General features: G+C 36.2%; 1 pseudogene across 1 annotated transcript in view; it reads right to left on the bottom strand.

Moving 5' to 3' along the window:
• LOC310879958 (neural-cadherin-like) overlaps positions 1–22,809 on the bottom strand; it is a 65,530-nt pseudogene that overhangs the window by 22,123 nt on the left and 20,598 nt on the right. Inside the window, exons 4-21 of the transcript XR_014589234.1 lie at positions 21,651–21,855; positions 19,939–20,050; positions 19,299–19,548; positions 16,312–16,454; positions 14,799–14,965; positions 13,649–13,817; positions 12,776–12,946; positions 12,024–12,196; positions 11,266–11,433; positions 10,448–10,697; positions 10,225–10,352; positions 9,643–9,827; positions 8,783–8,926; positions 7,014–7,297; positions 4,880–6,493; positions 2,395–2,488; positions 998–1,182; positions 570–799 (exon numbers count right to left, since the gene is read on the bottom strand). The product of XR_014589234.1 is annotated as a neural-cadherin-like (transcript). The remainder of the gene's footprint in view (positions 1–569; positions 800–997; positions 1,183–2,394; positions 2,489–4,879; positions 6,494–7,013; positions 7,298–8,782; positions 8,927–9,642; positions 9,828–10,224; positions 10,353–10,447; positions 10,698–11,265; positions 11,434–12,023; positions 12,197–12,775; positions 12,947–13,648; positions 13,818–14,798; positions 14,966–16,311; positions 16,455–19,298; positions 19,549–19,938; positions 20,051–21,650; positions 21,856–22,809) is intronic.

Raw genomic sequence — 22,809 nt, 5'->3', positions numbered from 1 at the left:
TCTTCTAACCTGCATGATCCTTCCAGCAGGATTTTTTCTATGGACTGTCATCTCTTTGTATAGCAGAATTTCAATCTGGGTGACATCAAGCCTGTGGTAAGTGTCTAACCACAAGCACATGATTCGGTATTTCCATCAGCATCTAAAATGTCCGAAGAGCTGTCAGTTTCAAGACATTCTCTGTATTACAGTGCCACTTTGTCTTTTATGATTCTTCTACTATCATACTCAAAAGTCTGATAGATTATACAATAAGACACTGACTAGAGAAGACACAGGCAACTGTACTACAATTGGGAATGGAGGGCCATCTTTCTATGACTAAAAGTAATTGTATCTATTGAAACTGAGTACAACTGTATGATAACAAAATGTATGGGATTAAGGAGAATGAAGACAACTTGAATTTAGCACTTGTTTGACAAATTTTTTGTCCTTAGTGAAGCAAGACCTATCTGTAGGTCTTGCATATTCTTCCACTGAGGTTTGTGTGAGGTCTGGGATACATAACTTGCATCTATGTCATTCACCCAAATATTAAGTCTGCAGAACAGCCCTAGAGAACATACCTCATTTTTAAACGCTGCCATCTCAGCATGCAGTTTCTAAGGTCTGTAACATGCTAAGCCATCAAGGACTGCAAATCGTACATCTGCCTGTTTTCCATCAACGTTCATCAAACTGAAGACAATGATATCACTAAGCTGAACTGATAACATTTTTGCTAGTAATTCCCTGAACTTGACATATCTCTTTTTGCTGTGTTTATCTCTCCATATGAACTCCTCTGCTGTGACATCTGAGTTTGGGATTCAAAAATAAACATGAAATAGAGGTTAATTTCTCAACTTCTTATTTAGCAATATGAAAACATACTGGAAAGTGCATGTGCCCTATAATGACATCTAAATCAAAATCATAAAATAATACCTACATCATGTAATCATTCAAATATACAAGCAGCTGATCTAAACTCTCAGCAGGAACGAAAACTAACCTGATAGACGCACAGTGGCTGAGTTTTGTATGGCTTCATCTTCCAGCTCTTTGACATGGATTTGTACTGTAGATATAACATCAGGCCAAACTACATCAGAAACTCTAACTTTTAAACTGTGTATTCCTTCAGGAGCATTATCCACCATCATCAAAGAACCAGTCCTCTGATTTAACCTGAAAGATCTAGACATAAACTTTCAATTAGGGAAACTTAATAAATCAAAACTGAGAACTTATATTATTCATTAACATAACTCACAAAGCCTTAAATGTTGCTATGAAGGTTACAGGATTAAAATTTATGGCAATCCAAGAACAACCTCAACAAAGCACCAAAAATGACTCAGCTGAGAAGTGACAGTTTGCAGAGCTTATAAATAGATGTTTCTTCCACTCCCAGACCCCTATGCCTTCCCAATCCTGAATAAAAACAACCAGTCTGCAGGAGACAGTATAACCACAGGGTTCAACATAGCCATCATGTACAGGTCTATACAAAAATAGAAAGTGACAAAAACACACAAAATAATCCCTGATTCCCATTTATCAGTTTGGAATAGGGCAAAGTCTGTATGAAATCTCTGATTTCATTTTTATGTGCCACCTCAAAGGGACAATAAGCAGTAATTATGGAAATATTCCATGAACACTACTGTGGAACAGTAACCTCCTAAAATGGAAACAGGCCTAGTGGCTGCTGACAGACAGAAAGTCAATCCTTAACTTTGGTCTAGATACACCTTTTAAACTCTTGTTCTTCACAGTGGGGACAAAAATTCACAATCATTTTCACATCTATCCTCTGTACATAAGACAGTATATAATTCTGCTATATGCCATCTCAGTTTATGATATGGACAAATAATATGTTAGTAGGAATTAAGGATCCAATTCGATATTTGAATTAGCAGAAATAACTCCACTAAGTTAAAAGTTATGGCTTTCCCTTGCAATTCTAAATGTATTCATCAACAAAGATCACCAAATTCACTTCCACTTTTGATGAAATTATTATATTCTGCCCTTTTGAATTTGTGATTTGTATTGCATCAACTTTAACAGTTAGGGGCAGGCATTAAAAACTCTGCCTATTGTTAGATTGGGTCTTACAGAATGTGCATGTTTAAATAAATTAAGGTTTAAAAATAAATATCATGGTGTGACCCTGCATTGTCTAAAATAAATAAAATAAAATAAAATAAAACAATGCATTGAAAGTTCTTAGTAATTAGTTACTCAAGTTTAAAAACAAGAAAAAGCACATTCAAAGGTACATTCCTTCATACACTCAATAACGTTGTCTTGTGTGCATCCTGAACATAGAGAAATATATGGTGAGTAAAATAATTACAGAAGCATAAGTATTATTAATTTTGACACAAATACAATCCTCACTTGAGCAGTTTTCCTTCAAAGAGAAATGTTTTATTGTCCCAGTCATCCTGATCTGGTGCAAACACTTCCCCAAGCGCTGTTGTTGACCATTTTCCTGTTGAGATAAATTATAATAAATCTGCATTTAATTTTTTGCTTTATACACTTTATATTCTGCTTTATATTTGCTTTGTACACTTTATATTCCGCAGCATTCATTACAGAGTTTATTATTTTCAGATTGCTGCTCAATTTGGTGATGGTTATGATCCAAGATTCTTAACATGATTCACAGCTTGCCATCTGATTTCTGTCAGTTCTGGGAAGGTAAGTACACTGTGGATGTCACAGGAAGGCATAGAAGCCAAAACTGATTCAAACCAACACAAAGATGAATGCAACTCTATATAAAATTCTCTGAACAAAAATAAATAAATAAATAAATCACTGTATCAAGAGTTAAACCAATTGCTACTCTGGTATTTCAGACAGCACACTGCTGGAACCCAGCAACAAAGGGAAAACATCCTGGGGGCTGCAGCTGGAAGAGAAGGACATGGCCAGGAAATGGGCAAGAAGCCACTAAGCTGTGCTAGTTCTTGGCCCTTTTTTCAGGTCTCTGTTGGCCATCACAGAAGTGGAACACACACTAAAAATAGAGAAATAGTTCTAAAATAGCAAAAGGAGCATCGTATAGGGAACTACTCCAGGGAAGGAGACCTTAGAACTCTACAGCAACATATGAAATTTTTAAGGTTCATATGTGGAGCCAAACCACCCTAGAAAATTCATTCTCTCACTTCTATGGTAGGATCTCATCACATCTTTTTCTAATTCAGGTGTTCTGAATTCAGCAAAAAATAACTCACTGAAAAAATATCTTCTGTAGATTAATCTAACACTTATCTGAAATTCTACCACTGCAATGATAACTGAGAATAGCCAGGTTTATCTGGAACAGAGTATATGGGAAAAGGCTTAATAAACCGTACCTATAAAGGCCACCAGGGCTAGTTTTATTTAAGGTCAAATTTTACACAGATAATTTCAGGAAACAAACACAGTGATAGAAATTCAAGACAAATTTTAGAGAATATTATTCAACTGCTTACGCATTGCTAAACCACTCCAATGAGAAAATGTTAAGCATTCACTTAATGGATGCATTTGCTCTGTTCTTTCCCACTACAAAGTGAACCTCTTAGTATTGTGGTTGCTATCACAGAGCAGCTCTCCTGCTGGTATTTCTTGAACTAGGTACTGTGCACCGCTCAAGAAAACATCCAGAATAGCATCTTTTATTTGTCAGTCCAAAGGCTCCATGTTCTAGAAAGTAGTTACTTACTGCATCTCAAAGATTATTTTTCACTTTTTTTTTCTTTCTAAAAAGGCACTGACCCAGTGTCCTGGTTCCAGTTAGGACAGAGTTAATTTTTCCTCATAGTGGCTGGTAGGGTGCTATGTTTTGGATTAGGATGAGAAGAGCGCTGATAACATGCTGATGTTTTAATTGTTGCAGAACAGTGTTTACACCAGGCCAAGGACTTTTCGGCTTCTCGCTCTGTCCTGCCAGCGAGCAGGCTGGGGGTGCAGCAGGAGCTGGGAGGGGACAGACCCAGGACAGCTGACCCAAACTGGCCAAAGGGGTATTCCATACCATCTGGCGTCATGCTAAACAATATATAGGGGTGGCTGGCCGGGGTGGGGGGCCGGCTGCTCAGGGATAGGCTGGGCATCGGTCAGTGGGTGGTGAGCAATTGCATTGTGCATCACTTGTTTCTTACACATTATTATTATTAATACTACTATCATTATCACTATTATTATTATTATTGTTATTATTATATTCCTGTCTTAATAAACTGTCTTTATCTCAGCTCACCGGCTTCACTTTCCCGTTTCTCTCCCCCATCCCAGAGAGGGAGGGGGGAGGGTGAGCGAACGGCTGTGTGGTGTTTAGCTGCCAGCCGGGTTAAAGCACAACACCCAGCTTTCTCTCAGATCCTTTCTTGCCAGCTAAAACCTCCCTCCTCAAGATTTATATCTTGCTCATCCCCACAGTAGCTGTGGCATTGTAGGTCTACAATTTCTGACTCAACTATGAATCTCTGCTATTTCTCAAAATTGCTTCAGTTCCACCATTCTCATCTCCAGATCACTCTATGTCAGATACTTTTTGAATCCTGTGTACGCATAAAAGTTTTCCTCTGGAGAGGCAAAAATTAATGAATGGAAAACAGTTTTTATTGGTTTATAAATATACTGCATTTTCTGTACATGCAGTATGTATTTGTTGATAGCTAACAGTCTCTTGGTAGATTATCTTTATACATCAGGGTTTGAACTTTGGAACATATACTCTACTCACTCTGATTTATTTAGTAGTTTACAGAATTGGAGCTTTAGTTTAAAAATACGTAAGCCATAAAAAAATAGAATTTAGAACTGCTAGAACCGTAAAATGGTTATATTAATGCACGTGATGTAATGTCCAGACAGTACTTACCTTTGTTACTGTACACATATATTTCCTTGTGGCCAGATTCATGGCAGTTGTCATTTTCATCACCAATTGTTATAGTTAGGGTGTTTGTAGAGCTCATAGCTGGAATCCCACTATCCGCTATAACTATTGGCAGATGAAACACCTTCTGCTTTTCTCTGTCAAAGGACTTCAAAGCAGTTATGGTTGCCGTGTTATTTCTGTTGTCAGTAAGAGAAAAATCCAAAGAATTCTGGTAATCTGGTGGCAACGAAAATGTAAAAGGTGGCCCATTTTCCTCACTGTCTGGATCAAATGCATAAAGCAGCTTTGAGGTATGGTTCATATGCACTATTTCAGGCCTCAATGCATTTTCCCAAACGACAGGCAGGTATGGTGCCTCAAACTCTGGTCCATTGTCATTAACATCAAGCAAGTTAATCAAAACTGTAACACTTCCAGTTTGGGCGGGCATCCCTTGATCTGAAGCTTGCACAATTAAACTGTATTTCTGAATGACCTCACGATCTAGTTTATTTGCCACAATCACATGACCATGTTTGTCAACTGCAAACTGTCTCAAAGGATCTGAATTTGACTTTACAGAATATATAATGTTCCCATTCAAACCAGAATCTTTGTCTGTAGCTCTCACTGTGGTTACTGTAGTACCTGCAGGCATATTTTCAAAAAAAGGTTTTGCCTGAATAAATTGAAAAGGGAAAACTGGGCTGTGGTCATTAGAGTCTTCAACTTCAATCAGGCAAACAGCAGTACTAGAAAAATCAAGATCTTCCACTTTAATAGTAAGATTAAACTGCCTTTCATGTGTTTTCTCAAAATCCAATTTTTTTTTCAGTCGGACAGTGGCACATTGCCATTCTTTGTCATTCTCAATAAAAAGCTTCTGATCCGGGTCTCCCCCGATGATACTGAATGTTAAGCGAGCGTTTTCCCCAGCATCTGCATCTGCAGCAGACACTTGCAGAACTTCTGAGTCGATGGCACTGTTTTCAGGAATTGTTGCCTGCCACAACATTTTGTGAATCTAGGTACATGGTCATTGACATCTGCAATCCAGATAGTAGCAGTGCCAGTTCCTGTTAGCCCTCCCCCATCTCTTGCTTCAACAGTAAGAAAATAATTTGCAGTCCTTTCTCTATCAAGCACTCCCCCCACTACATGGATTGTACCAATATTGGGATTGATACTAAACATGTCAGTACCAAACTCATTTTTTACATTCCCTGTAATTCTGTAAGTCAGAACAGCATTAAGACCTACATTTGGATCATCACAGTCAACTGCACTCATTGCCATGACTAATGTATCTGCAGGAGAATTTTCAAAGACACTTCCATTGCAATCATCAGGCATGCACGTGAAGAAAGGTACATTGTCATTTATATCCCACACATTAATAATCACATCAGCAAATCCCATAAGTCCATCTCCACCTTCATCAGTAGCCAATACAACAAATCTCCACAGTGCTCTTTCTTCCCGATCCAGCATCCTGTGTGCATAAATGCTTCCAGTGTTCTCATCTATTGTGAAAGTATCAGCTGCACCACGCCCATGCAATGAGTATCTCAAATCTCCTTCATCCACATTGCTATCAGGATCATTTGCCATAACCTGCAAAAGTGTTGGAAAAAAAGATACAGTAATTATAAAGTGATTGCATTATATACTATATGCTCCTGTAGTCTAGCAGAGTCAAAGCAAAAGTATATGGCATGTTACTAATACGTGCATGTTAGATGAATGGCAAATAAGAGGTGGCTGAGCAACAATTTGGAGTAGATAACTACGTTTTGCACTACAATAACAATGTAGTACATTATACTACTACAATCATCTTTTATATTTTTTCTATTTATAGAATTAATTTAACTATACTATTCTGATAGCTACTTTAAAATGTTAATGATCTGCATTTTAGGATCACAGATGATCCACTCTGCTTATCCTGCTTAATATCTTCACAATTATGCTTCCTTAAAAGTCAATTTCTCCAACTGACAAAAAGTACTCAGTAAAATTAAATTACAATAATATATCTGTGCTGGATTATTATTCATGTAATTGTACCAGAGTAATCTGTGCTCTTTCATTAAAATATTATAATCTCTGAATGTGCATGAAAGTACACTACCTGAAGTACAAAGACTGATAACCCATCCAGTTCCTCAATTATACTTCCATAGTATTCATTGATAGAGAAAACTGGAGACTCATCATTTTTATTCATGACATTGATGATGATAACTGCATAATCTTCCCATTTCCCATCAGAAGCCAACAAGTGTATCTCATGTATTTTTGTTTCTTCATAATCCAGTGGCTGGGCAACAAAAATAGTTCCTGTTTCTGCTTCTACATTAAGCTCTCCTCCTGTGTTTCCAGCAGTGATCTGATAATGTAACTTAGCATTTGTTCCTGTCAATTACCAACAGTGTCAGAAAACACATAATTTCTGTAAGTACACGAAAACATGGGATGTTACGATGAAGTACAAATCATAACTGATTTTTGGTATTACAGTTTGTTAGTCTGTTAAAATCTGCAACTATGTTAGATTACTGATTAGTATTTTCAGTTTTGCTATGCCCAATTACAACTTGTGTCTAGTTATGAAATGTATCTTTGCAATGAAGTATTAATTCTGCTTTTACTTATGATCCCTTCAATTCACTCAATAATCAGTATGACTGGCCAAGACTATGGGACCAAAAAGACAAATTTGTATTTGCTAACACCCAGCATGTAAGAATGAGTTATCAAAAAATACTTCATAAAATAGAACCATTCATTTATTTATGCATAGATTTTACCAAAGAGGATAATTATGACTTTCTCCTCTGGCTTAATAGTGAACAGAAGTTCACAAAATTTCAGAGGCAATCCCAATTTGCCAATGGTTTCAGACCAAGTAAAGATGTAGAGCCTTTCATTCTGAAAGCTCTACCTTGAAGTTACCATTCTTCTCCCCTTCTTTCATAGCTACACCTTTAATCATTTACATTATTAAGAGGACAGAAATGAAGGGTCATATCTCTGTAACTTCAGTACCCTGATCCAACGTTATAGAGTAGATTTGCAGGCAGCATAAGTAATAAACTAAGAGTTCCTGGTGTAGGTAAAACCTTCAATATAGCTTAGCCACAACTGCCTCAATCTCCTTGAATGGAGGAGGAATCAAATGTATCCAGGATGTACTTGCACTTTACAGACATGCTGACAGAAAAATCCTCTGGGACCTGTGCAACAACACATATGGTTTCACCATACAGCAAAGTCAGATTAGTAGTCCACCATGGACAAAAGACAGAAGCCTGCACTTTTTCCTCTCTAATTTATGAGCACTGGTTACGTACTTGTTTTTACATGACTTACTGCTGAATTCCTGACAGATCTGTAAATTAACACATCTAAGACTCAACATATGTCCTTAGAAAGTCTCATTTCCAATATGACAACAGGTACCAAAAAAATAAAGAATCTTACAACTACACAGTCTGCAGACAAAGTAAACAAATCTCATTGAGTACAAGTCTGATACATTCTAGTTAACCAGGACATTTTTATTGGTGCTTATTTGTGAAAAAAAAAAAGAAAAAAGAAAAAAAGATATGATCTAAAATAAATTTGTACTTGCTGGCACATAAATTATTTCCCATCATCCCACATTGCTTCATGTAAGTCCTTTCACTTACGTGTCACTGCTCCATTATCAACTAACATTCATGCGTGAATGCACGATCAGTTCACACTTTTTAAATTTAGTTTTAAATTTTAAATTTAGTTTTAAAATCTAGAGACAAGAAGACATTTTCCTTCCCAACCCCACCAAATACATCTTGGGGTACTGAAATTAACTCATTAATATTTTAAACACAGGTATGTGAAATTCCACTACTTTACCTTCATCTTCATCCTTAGCACTGACTGTAATGAGAGGTGAGCCCACATCCTGATCTTCATCCACGTTTACCTCATAGACACTCTGAGAGAAGACAGGCTTGTTATCATTCACATGGGTGATAAAAACATGCACGTAGGCCATGTCTAGAGAGACAAGAAACAAGAGATTAAAATACTCATCTGTGCCACTTCTGTCAGCTACAATTCCTTAAACTGTCTAGCTGCACATTAAGTGAAGACGAGTATGGAGACAGTACAGGAACAAACCCTTAGGGTTGTGGACAATATATATACCAACATTACTCAAAAGCATTTGGGTATCAAACAAATGTCACATCCAATTTGTTTAAGCAGATAGTATGTGAATAATTGATGCCTAATATGGCAATTGTATAGTTTTAAGTCGTAACTTCTTGTCCTGAAACCACAAAAGCCAAACTTTTTTATTTAAGCACAACTGTCAATTGAGAATAGGATTTTCTGTCTTGAACTTTCATACTTCATAATTACTCTTGAATTAATACAGTAGCATATGTAGTGCTTTGAGAAACTCCTCCACTACCTAAACAAGGTCTGTATTCTAAGGATAATGGGTGCATCTTTGCCAGGTAGGAAACGCTCTCTAAACTCTGACTATGACTCTCCAGTTTTCTTTCTATTTCAGAACAAAAAACTTGCCTGATCGTCATAAAAAACATCTCTCCCAGCTCTGACACAACTGTTGCAGTCAAAAAATTTTTAAACAAACACACACTTTTACAAGTACAATTGAAAAAAAAATTATTTTTGCATTTCAGAGCTGCTGTTTTCAGATACCAACCCAGGTAAAATCATGCTTGTCACAGGTATCTGTTTCTTACCAGAGTTTGGCCTCCCATGTTTTCCAGGTCGAGCTGACTCAGAGCCATCTACTGACTTGACTTCTAGGAGATAGGACCTCTTCTTCTCTCTATCAAACACTGAGGTAGTATATATTGAACCTGTCTGCGAGTCCAAGTGAAAACGTGTAGTCTCTGCTGCAGTCATGTGACAGAGAATAAATTATCTAAAGGATTAAAAACAAGATGTTAATCTGTACTTTTCTTTCATTAGATACCTCATAACTAAAGTAGTACTTAAAGAGAAGAACAGTGTCATGGTTGAGAATTTGACGAGATCGAAGAAAACTAGGTAAAAATGCAGTCTCTAGTTTTAAGTCATTTAACTTCCTTCTACTTTGCCCATCTGTAAATATTTCTTTCTGTTTTCTATCTCATACCTACTACTTTCAGTTGCATTTTTCAAGTGACAGGGCAGAGAAATCTGTAATTAACTACTTTATTACACCTCATGTTTTCCTAGTAGCCATCCCTTTTCTACGCTGAAGACTCCTAGTCTATCTAGTCATTATTTATACAGAAGTTATTCCATTGTACGGAAGATGTAGGTCCACACTTGCTTACCTCACCATTCTGACCAAGGTCAAGGTCGGTGGCAGAGACCTTAATGACAAATGTCCCAACATCAGCTCCCTCTGCCACTGAGGCTTCATAAACAGATGAAGTGAAGAATGGGACATTGTCATTGACATCTAAAACATCAGAGCACATAAACAAGTATAAAACAGAAATAATAAGAATAAAAAATATGCACTATGGTTATATGATCACTGAACAGCTTACACACCTGTTACATTAATATAGACCATAGTGAATGCTGCCAAGGGAACTGCAGCAACATTCTGTGCTCGAACTCTCAGCAGAAAGCTCTTTGTAGTTTCATAATCCAGTGGCTCAGCTACCAGGATTGAAGCAGAACCATCATCTCTGTTTGGAGTCAAGTAGAAACGAACTGGCATGTTGGTTTCCGGAACAAGTACCTCTTCTAGGTTGTAAGTCACACGGGGATCGCCAAGGGGAGAAGTTGCTTTGATTGCCTGCACAGTTCAAAGAGTTTGTGTAATTAACAGGTTTCTAAGTACAGCAATGTTTCTAAAAGTTTCAGTGTACCAACTCTTTCAGATCTCCAGCTCTCAACTGAAAACACTAGGACAAGTATTTCTGGCTATCAAATCTTAACCCTACTCGATACATCCCCAGGCCACAAACAGCTGTAGCCAAAGTTTAACAGTTACTACAGGGTGGATTACTCACTGTTTTACCCTACAAACATTTATTTTGGAGTTACTTTGTAAAGCTGTTCTGTTTACTTGTTCTGAGCCAAACCAATCAAGTCTAAGTATTTTAAGTCCAATAATCACCTCACGTAAGATGGCAGCATTCAAAAAATTTGAATATCCAAATGGCAAGGAAATTAAATAGTGGTTGCACTCACATAAATTAAAGCAAAAATGCTGGTTATTGTTAGCATTTTTGAAATAAAACTAATAGCAAATCATCGGCCACTGCAATACACAAAATTATACAGCTCACTATATTTAAGCAAATAAGCACATTCTAGATACTCTAGAGCCACAAAAATAATCAAGTCTGTGCTAAACTTACCAAAACTGACGTATCCCGTGTAGTATTCTCTGGAATAACAACTTCATAGCTGTCCCTTTCCCACTGTGGAGGCTGTTTTTTTGCACTGGTAATAGTTACCACAAGTTCAACTTTACTGCTCCTATTACCTCCATCTGTAGCAATAATCTCTTGAATTATAGATGATCTCTGAAGAGCAAAAGAGGGTTCATTACAGAGGGTTTTGATCAGGGCTCAGATGAGTTTTTTAGCAAAATAATGAAAACATGAGTTAAAGGCATACTTAAGAAAATCTGCATGAAAGGAAAACATCCATAAGTGGAGAAGACTCAACTCAGAATATGAAGTAGGTGCAAGGTTGCTGAATAATCTGCTCTTTTCTTTATTCATGATTGTTGGTAAACACTGGTATTTGTCTCAAAAAAAATTAGCAAATTTAACACATCCTAAATTTAAAATAAACTATCAACAACAACAAAATCTTTGTCAAATCCCTGAGTTCTTAAGTTCACCTATCAACCGTTTTTGTTACTAGGTCTGTAGTGTTCTTAGATTCAATACTTTCAAGCTACTTTCAAACTGAAATCAGGGCTTGCTTGCATGCAATTCACAGTCAAGGAGCTCATCAGCTAAAAGCCTGAGACTCAGGTTTAATTTAAACAGAACATATTAATCCTTTAAAGTGAAGGGGTAACGTGGCAATGAGAACAATGTCATGACTTCCATCCCTCCTATGATATATTGAGATGACCACTTCAAAAGGAAAATAAGCACCATACCTGAGATATGGGTTGGTTGACAAACATCCAGCCTGTAGCAGGGTTAATTTGTAAATAATCTGGTTCTTCATTCGCTATGGAGTATGTAATGACAGCATTTGAGCCGTAGTCATCATCATGGGCTGCAACATGAAGAAAGCTGGTCCCAACTCTTGTGTCTTCTCTTAGGAAATCTCATGTAAGGAAAGGTTATTTCAAACTGATCATTAATTCACTAAAGTACCATGAACACCTTACTAAGAAATATGAAGAAATACTACAGTAAAAATGTATGGAAGATATCACTTTATTCCCCTTGGAACAATGCCCATAAAATCAAACAATGTTTTCAAGAGCTGTTATGATTCCATAGTTATGGATCATATTTGAAATTTGTATTATCACATTCATAAACTGGAATTCTTATTCAATCTAATACTTTTTCAGGTTTTCTGGTTTTGCTTTTTTTTTTTTTTAACTAAAGGACTAATTGCTTTGTATGAAATATAAGCAAATGGAATTTTAGCTTATTGCATAAAATCAGAAACTACTTTCTTGGATTTGTATATTATAACTAACCGAGAAATACCAGGTTTTTAATGAATATTATACATGCAATTCTGAAATCTCTGCAGCCAGAAGTGCATCTCTGGCTTCAATCACCCAATTAGTCACAGGATTTACTGCTACGAAAGACAAAAATCCAAAAATCTTAGACATCAGGTAAGCTCACACTCAAGGCACTGAAACTCTATCCAATGACTCTCAATTACATTCATAGTGGGTGTTTTCAAATCTGGGATCATTGCCATTTTGGTCCAGAATGATAACATTTATCTGACATATTCCAATGAGTGGTTCTGCTGCCTGGTCTGTTGCTGTCAGAATGATAGAATATTCCCTCTGTTTTTCTCGATCAAATACCTGTATAGTTGTCAGAACTCCTGAAAACAAATTAAATACCAGAATTAAAATACTACGCATTTGACAATACTGTATGTAGACGTTTATTTGATTGTCAATACATTGAGATACAAGTCAATAGGCTGAATATACCTATAATGCAAATTTTAGGTTCAAGACTTCAGTCATAAGATTTAACAATTTCAAGAACTTAAACTGTACTGCTCAGGCAGACACAAACTTCATAAACACTTATATCTATATACAATTGATTTTAGTTCAGAAAGGTAATACCAAACTAACTTTAAGAGACCAAGTTTCATGTCTTTTATCCTCTAAAAATTCTGCCTGCATTTAGTTTTGCCCTTCCAAAAATTTTAGTCTCTTGGTCATTTGTAAGACTACTCTGTCATTTGGATAAGTCATTTATATGCCATTAACAATGCTACCAGATAATGTGCACCTAAAATATGTATTTTTTAAATCTACTTACAAAGACACAGGAGTTATTTCACACTGCAGAATTTCCACGTTTCAGGGAAAATATCAAATCTAGTTCTAGTTCTACTGGACATGTATGAAATTAAAAGCAGAATGTTTACGCAGTTAAAACACCTTACATTTTGTCTGCTATGAAAAAACCTCAATGCAAAGCACAAAGTCCGATCTTATTTAAGCTTGTTTTCCATCAGCCTAATGAAGTGGTTTCTATGTGCCAGTATCAGTTATGATATTCAGTTTACCTGTGTCAGGATGAATACTAAATGCTGGTAGGATACCATCTCTGTGCATCAAGCCATATTTCACTATACCATTGGCTCCTTCATCAGTATCAGTGGCTTCAACTTGCAGTACAACTGTCCCTGAAAGTTGGTTTTCCAATACGGAAGCATGTTCCCGATAATACTGACACTGAGAGGGGATACAAACAAAAACAAAAACAAAAACAATCAAGCATGTAACTTGCCATATGATTTAATAATACATTAGAGAGGAAAAAAAAACAAAACAAAACACTATTTAGCCACACTACCATTCAGATATGCTGACGTTTTTATCTGTATCATGATTAACTTAAGCACTTTACTTGCTATTTTGTGGTTATACGAATACTATGCAACTCCAACTGATTAAAATATTTGGACAAAAAGTTACAGTTGCATACACTTCCGAATGCAAATATACTTCTATGTTAGCAAAAAAGAGAGTATACATTTGCCCAAATCATAGAATTGCTCTGGTCAAAATCAGCTTTCTATGCAAAGTAAGTTTGTCAAGAACAGATTAATGATAATTTGCAAGACTGAATTGAGCCATCACGGACTTTTTAAAACGTGGAACGTTATTCATCAACATACTAGCCATTAGCATCAAACCTGAAATTTTTAGACAATGGAATGTTAAATACTAGTGAACATTCTGAAAACACATTCAAGCATTTATTTTTACAGTACTTTACAATTCAAGCTAAAATACCTTCCATCTTTTCTTTCATCAATTCCAGACTTATAATCATCACAAGAAGACAAAGAAATTTAGGGAGGTGTTTTGGAACACTATGGAACAAGTCCACTGGATAGATACACCTATTGATCCTTCATGTGTCATACTGAAACACCAAAAGTTATTCACCCAACCTAATCTTTTCTAAAACAACAGATGAGGTGGGGTTCAGGAAAAAGTCTGCTTACAGAAGCTGCTCTGCCACAAAAGAACAAACCATATAAAGCTCAGGAGAGGGACGGGAAAGACAGAGAAGACAGTGGCATCAAGAGGAGAAAAATAAAGTGGATCACGTCTTGAATAATTTATCTGCTGCACCACTTGCAGTGGCAACAGTCTTAAACATTCACCACACAGTCTAATGTATATCATGTAGCCTCATTTATTCACCTTGTGAAAGACAGGTTTGTTGTTGCTGACATCATCGATTTTCACAATAACCTGAGCAGTACTTGTAAGAAAACAGGTCCCTCCAGAGGCATCAGTAGCTGTGACATTAAGTATGTACTCTGTCCCATGCAACTTTGGAAATGGACTTGAACGAAGTCTAACTAGCCCTGAAAAACAACAGGTTGCAGCTTTTTTATTTTTTAGTGTATTACCCAATTCCTGTTATTCTTCCAACCTTTCTAATTATTCACAAGACTGATACATTTTAATTACTATGGTATTTTTTACTGCAGTCTGATAGTAAAATGAAGACAGCAAAACAACAGGTCTGCACGTATGCCTACACAGCTGAAAGAGACAACAGCTACAGCTCAGCTGACCTGCACATTATCTTTACTGTATCTGCTGCAGAAGATAACAAAACAAAAAAAAAAATCCAGAAACATTGTGGCAAACTTCTGTTTAATCTGTTTCAGCCCTACCAGGGAGCCTGGGTACATTCCTTTATTATTGCAATTAAGTCTTGTCTCCTTTGTGCTGCAGTCATTCATGCTAGCTCAACTGAAATTAGTAAAAGTTTTCCTTCCTGCAACACAATCACCACAACATTAGGCTGTTTAGACATACCCTCAGAAATGTGCATTTTGCTACTCTTCCAAGTCACCCAAATGATACACCCTGCTAGATGTGACTCTCAGAGAAAGACGTATGAAAAATTTGTTACCAAAGCAAACCAGACTGCAGCTATCTGAGACCATGTAGAAAGAAGCTGTCATTCATCCACTTCATCATCCATCAGTCACCTCACTTATTCATCAGGGGTAACAGCAACTGTCATTACAATAGAGTATTATCACAGCATCAATGTCGCTCAATGTGCTTACAGATGTACTGTTTTAGCTGCTTCACTTATTCTTGACATACTTCCACTTCTCCTTGCCATTTCTGTGACAAGGGAGTGAAGACTATTCTTCTGATATCATTTGTGAAATTAAACTGCTGCAAGCCACTGCAAACTTTTATTGGCTTATTAAGCAATAAAAGCCAAAAAATGTTTTGAAAAAAAAATGTTAATGTTTCTGAATTAAGCTTGGTAGACTATAAAAATTAATTGATAAAACATTTAAGTTTACTTATACACAGTCATCTATATAAAAAACAATGGATCTGATCATAAGAGATGGTATCGAATAAAGATCCGTCTCTTAAGTTACCCATTATCAATAACAATGCTCTCAATTAAATTACTGACTGAAATCAGACAATAAACAAATAAGAGTAGTCAATTATACAAGGGTTTTAGGAAAATGATACAATTTTTTAATGTTACGAGAGAGTCTAGAACACTTGCACATTTCTCCTGCATTTTTTTTATTAGATTAGCACTAGCTCCAAAAATTGTATATGCTATTCAGTTTTTATAAATGTTGTCTAATAAAAAACAATCTTAATGTGCATCACATCAGAATCAACATTATGGCTCTGTAGCAGCAAAGAGCTAATACAGTATTACCTTTCTTTGGGTCAATAACAAAATTTCCTTTTTGACTCCCAGATAGAATATCATAGTTCACACCATCTCCATCAGGGTCAACAGCATTAACTGTAGCAACCAGTGTATTTGGGCCTGCATCTTCAGAAACAAAACTCCTGTAGCTGTTAAATGAAATTATGACAACATACTTACAAATTTAGACAGAAAAAAAATATATACATAGAGGAATATTTTACAACATCTAATGATTACCTATACAAAGGGTACTGCAGAGATCTGTAATTTATTAATGCAATTGCACTGTTAAGATGCTACTTCATAAACAAAGGAAATTATAGTATAGATGACTTATCCAACCATCTTTCTGTTGTTCCCTCCCATAAATTTCCACTGTAAACTTTCAGTAGTGTTGATGCTTTCAAGCTTAGCTTCATGACAACAATTACACTAAATGTATAATTTTTTTTTTAATTTACAAGATTCACAGAATGAAAGTAAACATTTAAAAACATTGTTTGTTATAATATACTTTCTGACACAAGTTGTCAAATGCTTTCAGTGTAGTCTTTGCACCAGCATGACTAAGATGAGAATCAGATCCAGAGGATATGTGCATAACTCCAGTTTTACAAAAAATCTCTTCTCAGGACTGGACACATCACTGACACTGTAAGCTCTTAAGAGGCATTATCAGCCTAAGCTTAATGCTCTCAGGAGTAGAAATCCCTCTGCCCTAGTAAAGTCCCAAATATTCATTATTTTATCTGACTAGATCGGGCATAGGCCAGGCTAAGCATATAACAGACCAGCCCGTAGTAGATATCCCAAAGCTCAGCCATAGCAAGGAATTGCAGCTGGCTCTATCCAACAATACACATGGGTATCACTGCGCTCAGAGTACCTGAGTCCGCTTATGGGCCCACTTTTCATATTTCATTGCAAATACAACCCCAGTGACTGCAGCTGTTACATGAAGTCAATTACTCTCACACCTTATTGTCATTACGCTGAGAAATGCATAAATATCAAAGGAAAAGAAAATGGGTGCAGAGAAAACCTCTCCCTTAGCTTTTGCTGTCTAGATATCCATTTTCACCAAAACCTTTGTAGTGACAGCTTTTTTTTCCTCCCTCAATTTAATATGCAATGAAGTAGAAGTAGATTATTCTGATTTAGCTCAGTCACAACCCTCAGGACACTGTTTTAACTCTGCATCTGAAAAGCAAATGAACAGCAGTTCTGATAATTGTGAACATGAAATTTAGGGACAGAAGAGTTCGAGTCATCAGAAGAGGTCTCTTAAAAAGCAGAAAGTGGAAACTGACAAAATGAAAGAGTGATAGCCTTAAGCATTTAATAATTGAGACACAAGATAACTGATGAAGAAAAGCTCATGGCAAGGAATCTAGAGTTTATACCAGACTATAAATCTATTTAAACACAGGACTAGGACATCATCATCATCTTGATTTGTACTAGCCTTGCAAATTAGTCTCTCAACAGGAGCCAATTTATGGGTGTTCATGATGATCTATCTCACAGAAAACTTCATCTAAGTTATGTTTGAAATTTATCTTTTGAGATTTTTTTCATTACCTGAAAGATAAAGTAAAATCAAATCCTGGTTAACATGGTTAAGCAAAAACTTGAAACAATTCGAATTGTAAGAGCTGGATTCAGTTCCATCACCAATCTATACAGATATAATTTGTACTGCATAGGGAACAGAAAAGCTTCTTATTTATGTTTGGCAATTTAAAATAATATTTATTTTAATCATGTTCTTCAGTAAACTTTAAATATAAGAACTGGTGGTTTTTTGTTTGTTTGCTTTGTTTGTTTGTTTAACTATGATCTCTGCTTCCAGTATGTTATGAAGATGTTTACAGCATCTTTATGCTATCTCTCATTTCTGATTAAAAAATTGGGAATAGATACAGGACTTGAAATTCAATGACCCTGAATATTAAAACGAATAAATGAAAAGTAGGCATCATCTGAAGAGTGAGAAACTTAATCTGTTTTAGTATTTGACAATATATAGATATCCACTAACAATTTACAAAAGATCAATTTTTTCTAAGCCATATCTCCTAAGCAACATTTAGGAACAAAAGGAAGGCATAAGATTTCGAAGCCAGAGGTTACTTTTACATAAACTGACTGTCAGCTTTGAAATTTTGTTCAGCTAAACCACATCACTGAAATCTCTTCCAAGGTTTTGTTCTGAGCCTTTCTACTCTAGAAGGCCAACGCAGAAGTTCACAATGAATTTCATTACTAAGCTTACAACCTGAATGCAAGTTTACAGCACTTCTGACATTGCTTCAGATACCTCTGGGTCCCAAATACATAATAAAAATCATTACTGAGGTTTACCAAAAAAAATAGGAACAAAATATCATTTAACAATAGTCTATCATATCTCCCATAGAGTAGCAGGAATAGTGGCTTCCCACTGCTAACCTTCCCAAGCATCCACACAGTGAATAGCAATGTAAGCCATCCATCTGATGTGCAGGAAAAAACTACTTAAAACACAGCAATAACTGGAATGTACTGTTTACTTATTTATAAACTGACAAGATCTTCCAGTCAAACATCTTGACTTTAGCAGAGTAAGTGAATGGAAGATCATTAATTGGTAGGCTACTAATGGAATTTCATTTCTAATTAATTCAAAACTAATTGGAAAAACATATTGGAAAAACAGAAACACAAGATCTGCCAAAAGAGACTGTCTATATACCACCCCTTTCTATGCACATTGAAACTATGTCTAAACCTTACAATTAACCAAACTTAAAGCCTTTTTTTTTTTTTTTTTTTTAACCGGTAGTAACAAAATCCCAGAGCCAAAAGATTATCCTGCTTTAGTCAGACTAACTCTGAAATTTGATTGAACATAAGCCAGTTACCCTCCTATAATGATCAGCCTTCTGACCAGGATAAAAAAGGCAACAGTAAAAGACAAAGATAACAGAATTTTAAGAATATGCATTTACGTTGTCTGGGAAAACTCAGGTGCTTCATCATTTACATTTGAAATATGAATCCTAACAGTTGCTGTCCCAGTCTTCGGCTCTTCTCCTTTATCCACAGCCATAATTATGAACTCATACAGATGGTTAGGTCGCTCATAGTCCAATTTTGTTGCTGGAAATATAGTACCATGAGAAGTAATACTAAAGTCTGGACTCAAAGAGTAATATAATATTTCGGCATTCTCTTTTGAATCACAGTCAGTGGCTGTCACTGTTAAAAGAGAAGATAAAGACACTGCGTAGATCAAAGTCTATGAATTGGAACATTGAGTACTTTAACAAAAGAATTAGTGCATAGCATAAAACTGTAATAGCATTCGTCTTGGCACATAGTGCTTGAAATAATTTATAAAACAGGTGAAGTTCTGTTACTTCAAAATCCTACGAAGATTTGTTTACTTCATCTCTCATCCTCCAAAATTATTTGGGCTGTGGCAATAGTAAGTAATTATGACCCAATTCTACAAGATGCCAATTGCCTTCAGAGAGTTGTGGCTACCCCCTCTTGGGGCAGGATTTTGCCTTCTTAATTGAAATCTAATTAGTGGGGAGAGAAAAAACACTCCTGACGAGCGTAACAAATGGTTTTAAAAGTACCAACCTTGTAGAAGTGCAGTTGTCCTAGTAACTGTTTCAGGAACACTAACTTTGGTGTAGATTGACTGATGAAATTCTGGGGCACAATCATTCACATCTGTGATTACAACTGAAACCTGAACAGAAAACAAGAGAGTGTTAAATGGCATCAAAGTGAATCAAGGCAATGACTTCATTGCTCTAGAAATACTGGATGGAAGAGTTTGTCAAAAAAAAAAAAAAAAACAAACAAAAAAACACATTATTGTTGAGGTTGAAGCTGTAGCATATAGGAAAAAACATTTTTCTTAGGTTGTTCTTTTCCTGCTGAGAGTTGCTTAAATATTAGATTCCAAAACATTTGGAATTGTCAGGCTGCGTACATCAACATCTTCTATTTTTCCTTCACCTCCTTTGATTATTTCCTGTGATTAATTTAAAGAGAAATGGACTGTCTGCTTTCAAAGCATTCTTTTGCCATTATCTTATCTTCCCACTCTTCTGTTATTTTTAATACTAAAAATTCTACTGCCAAGCATATCACATTCTAGCAGTATAAATCTCCAAGACCAAGTTCTGAATTCAATTGCAGCAGTGTAAATCAGAAGTAGATAAAGATAACTGTTCATGTTAAGACAAGTAAGAAATACAATTCTGCTTCTACCACCATTAAAAATGTTTTCTTATTTCTGTGTCAAATGAGAGCCCACTGTTGCACTGTTGACAATCCAAGCAGTAAAGAGTGTGTTAAATTAGCCTTTCCAGCAGTTCATACTGCTACAGTTCACGCTGAAGTCTGAAGTTGGTATTCTGGCCTCACAATGCAATAGGTAGCCTTATACTCACTCTACGCTTACTTATGTTAGTACAAAATGGAAGTTGCCTTCTCATGACTGCTGAAGTTCTATTGGTATAAGGCATATAAAATTACATTTAGGCTAAATGTATTTATAAAATCATCTTAGAATCCTCTTTCAAGTCTTATTCTGTCATTCTTCATCTTGTGGTACCTAAAAGGGTCAACAGAAATTATCAGTCTCCACTGTGCTACAGCCACTGTTTTTAACACTGATGTACTGTGTCCTCTCACCTGTTCCTAATAATTCTACGTCCCATTCCTTCGACAGCGAACATCTACTTCCCACACCAGGAACAAACTGTTATATTACATGCATTTCCAAGCTTGGCAAATCTTTGAATTCAAACAACTGTAATAGCTGTATTTAGAAATATTTTCTGCTGTCAAACAGCTTTCTAAAATACCATGAACTATCATCTTTCAACATCTATGGCTTATTACCTCCTGTCTTTACAAGTTCAGTTTGTGTTCTTGAAACGAAACTAGTAATTGTCTTTGTATTTTCTGTTTTGCCTTTGTTTTAAATTGGAGTAACCACAAATCTGCATCATTTATGAAGGCTGAGAGTAAAACAAAACCGCATGTTAGCCTTGACTGCATCTACTCCCATCTTTTTGGATAAAGACTTTGACCTATGATGGGATGGCATTACTGATCCCTAAGCAACAGCTTTTTCAGGATCAGCAAAAATGAGCTCTACCCAATAGTACCTAAACCAGCCCTCCTAATCTATACAGAGTTAAAAAGACTTTAAAAATGAACAACAGAATATGTAGTATGAGCTGGAGAAATGAAAGCTCCTAGTGAATCTGTGCTGGTATTTGGGAAGACTCAAGAAAAACACAAATACATACCGAATGGCAGAAGTGAACACCTACCTCAGCTGCGCTACTGAGCTGTTCCTCGTTTTCCTCTGCTCTGACCACCAGAAGATACTGGTGTTGGTCACTCTCATAATCCACATTCCGAGTTAAACTGATATCCCCTGTTGCCTGACCAACGCTGAACAGACCACTTGGATTAGTTAGCAAACTGTAGCTCAGGGATTTGTTTTGATATGATATAGCAGTGACTCGAAGAAAGCTGCATAAAAATGAAGTAATATAAAAAAAGGTCTCAAGCATGTAATATAACATAATAAAAAATAAGGCAAAAAATGCTACACAACAGAGGGGAAGGTGCAAGCCTGTAGGTCTGATTAGAGCAGTACCCACCAAAGTCCATGATAGTTATACCTAAATTCCAAATTCAAATATTTTGTTATACTGTATTTTTATCATTTTGAAGTTAAACAGAAAAAGGTAGGATTTTTGGAAGCAGAACACAGTAAGGATTAAAAACACAGAAACAGAAGATTTATTTTTTGTTGCAACTGAATTTGCTTACTATAATTTTCTTCTAGGGTAGTGATGATTTTCAGGAAGGAAACTAAAAGATAAAATAAGCTACAAAAGATTCTTTTTACTAACAGCATAATACGCTTCAGCATACTGTTCTATAGTTTCAGATACCTGCAAAAGGAAAACAGCCAGTCACTAGCAGTGTGCATGTAACAGCGTATACCAGGACGTGTTTTTTTTTTTAGCTCATCTGGCACTTTTTTCCCATGAAAGTGCTTCAAGTAGGAAAAGCGTTTGTTGTCTTATTGTGAAGATTTCTTAGGAGAAAAGATTCCACTTCCCAGGAGAACCCAAAAACACCTAAGATCCAGTGACAACTGCATTCAAAAAGACAAACCTCAGTTTGTCTGAACACTTCTTTTCCTTTTGTTATTTTCATGCTGCTGTCTTCTAGCTTCCCTCAGGTGCAACATTGAAAAAAAAAAATACTGCAAAAGCTTGCTGTAGGTCATTATCTTGCTTTATTCTTTCTGCTTATTTTTCTGCGATGTGGTCTCACAGTCAGTTTAAACCAGCACAAGTCAGTGTTCCTGCCAACAGGAATTACTTTGCCCTCTTTCTAACTCCCTACCCCTGCTGCAAGTTCATGCCACCTCTCCTCTCCTTCTGTCACCACGAACAATCACGATGCCCTGCT

The sequence above is a fragment of the Anser anser genome (assembly GCF_964211835.1).
Source record: "Anser anser genome assembly, chromosome: 11".
In the NCBI taxonomy this organism is placed as follows: Eukaryota; Metazoa; Chordata; class Aves; order Anseriformes; family Anatidae; genus Anser; species Anser anser.
Note: the sequence above shows the minus strand (reverse complement) of the source record. Positions and strands in the feature narration are given on the sequence as shown.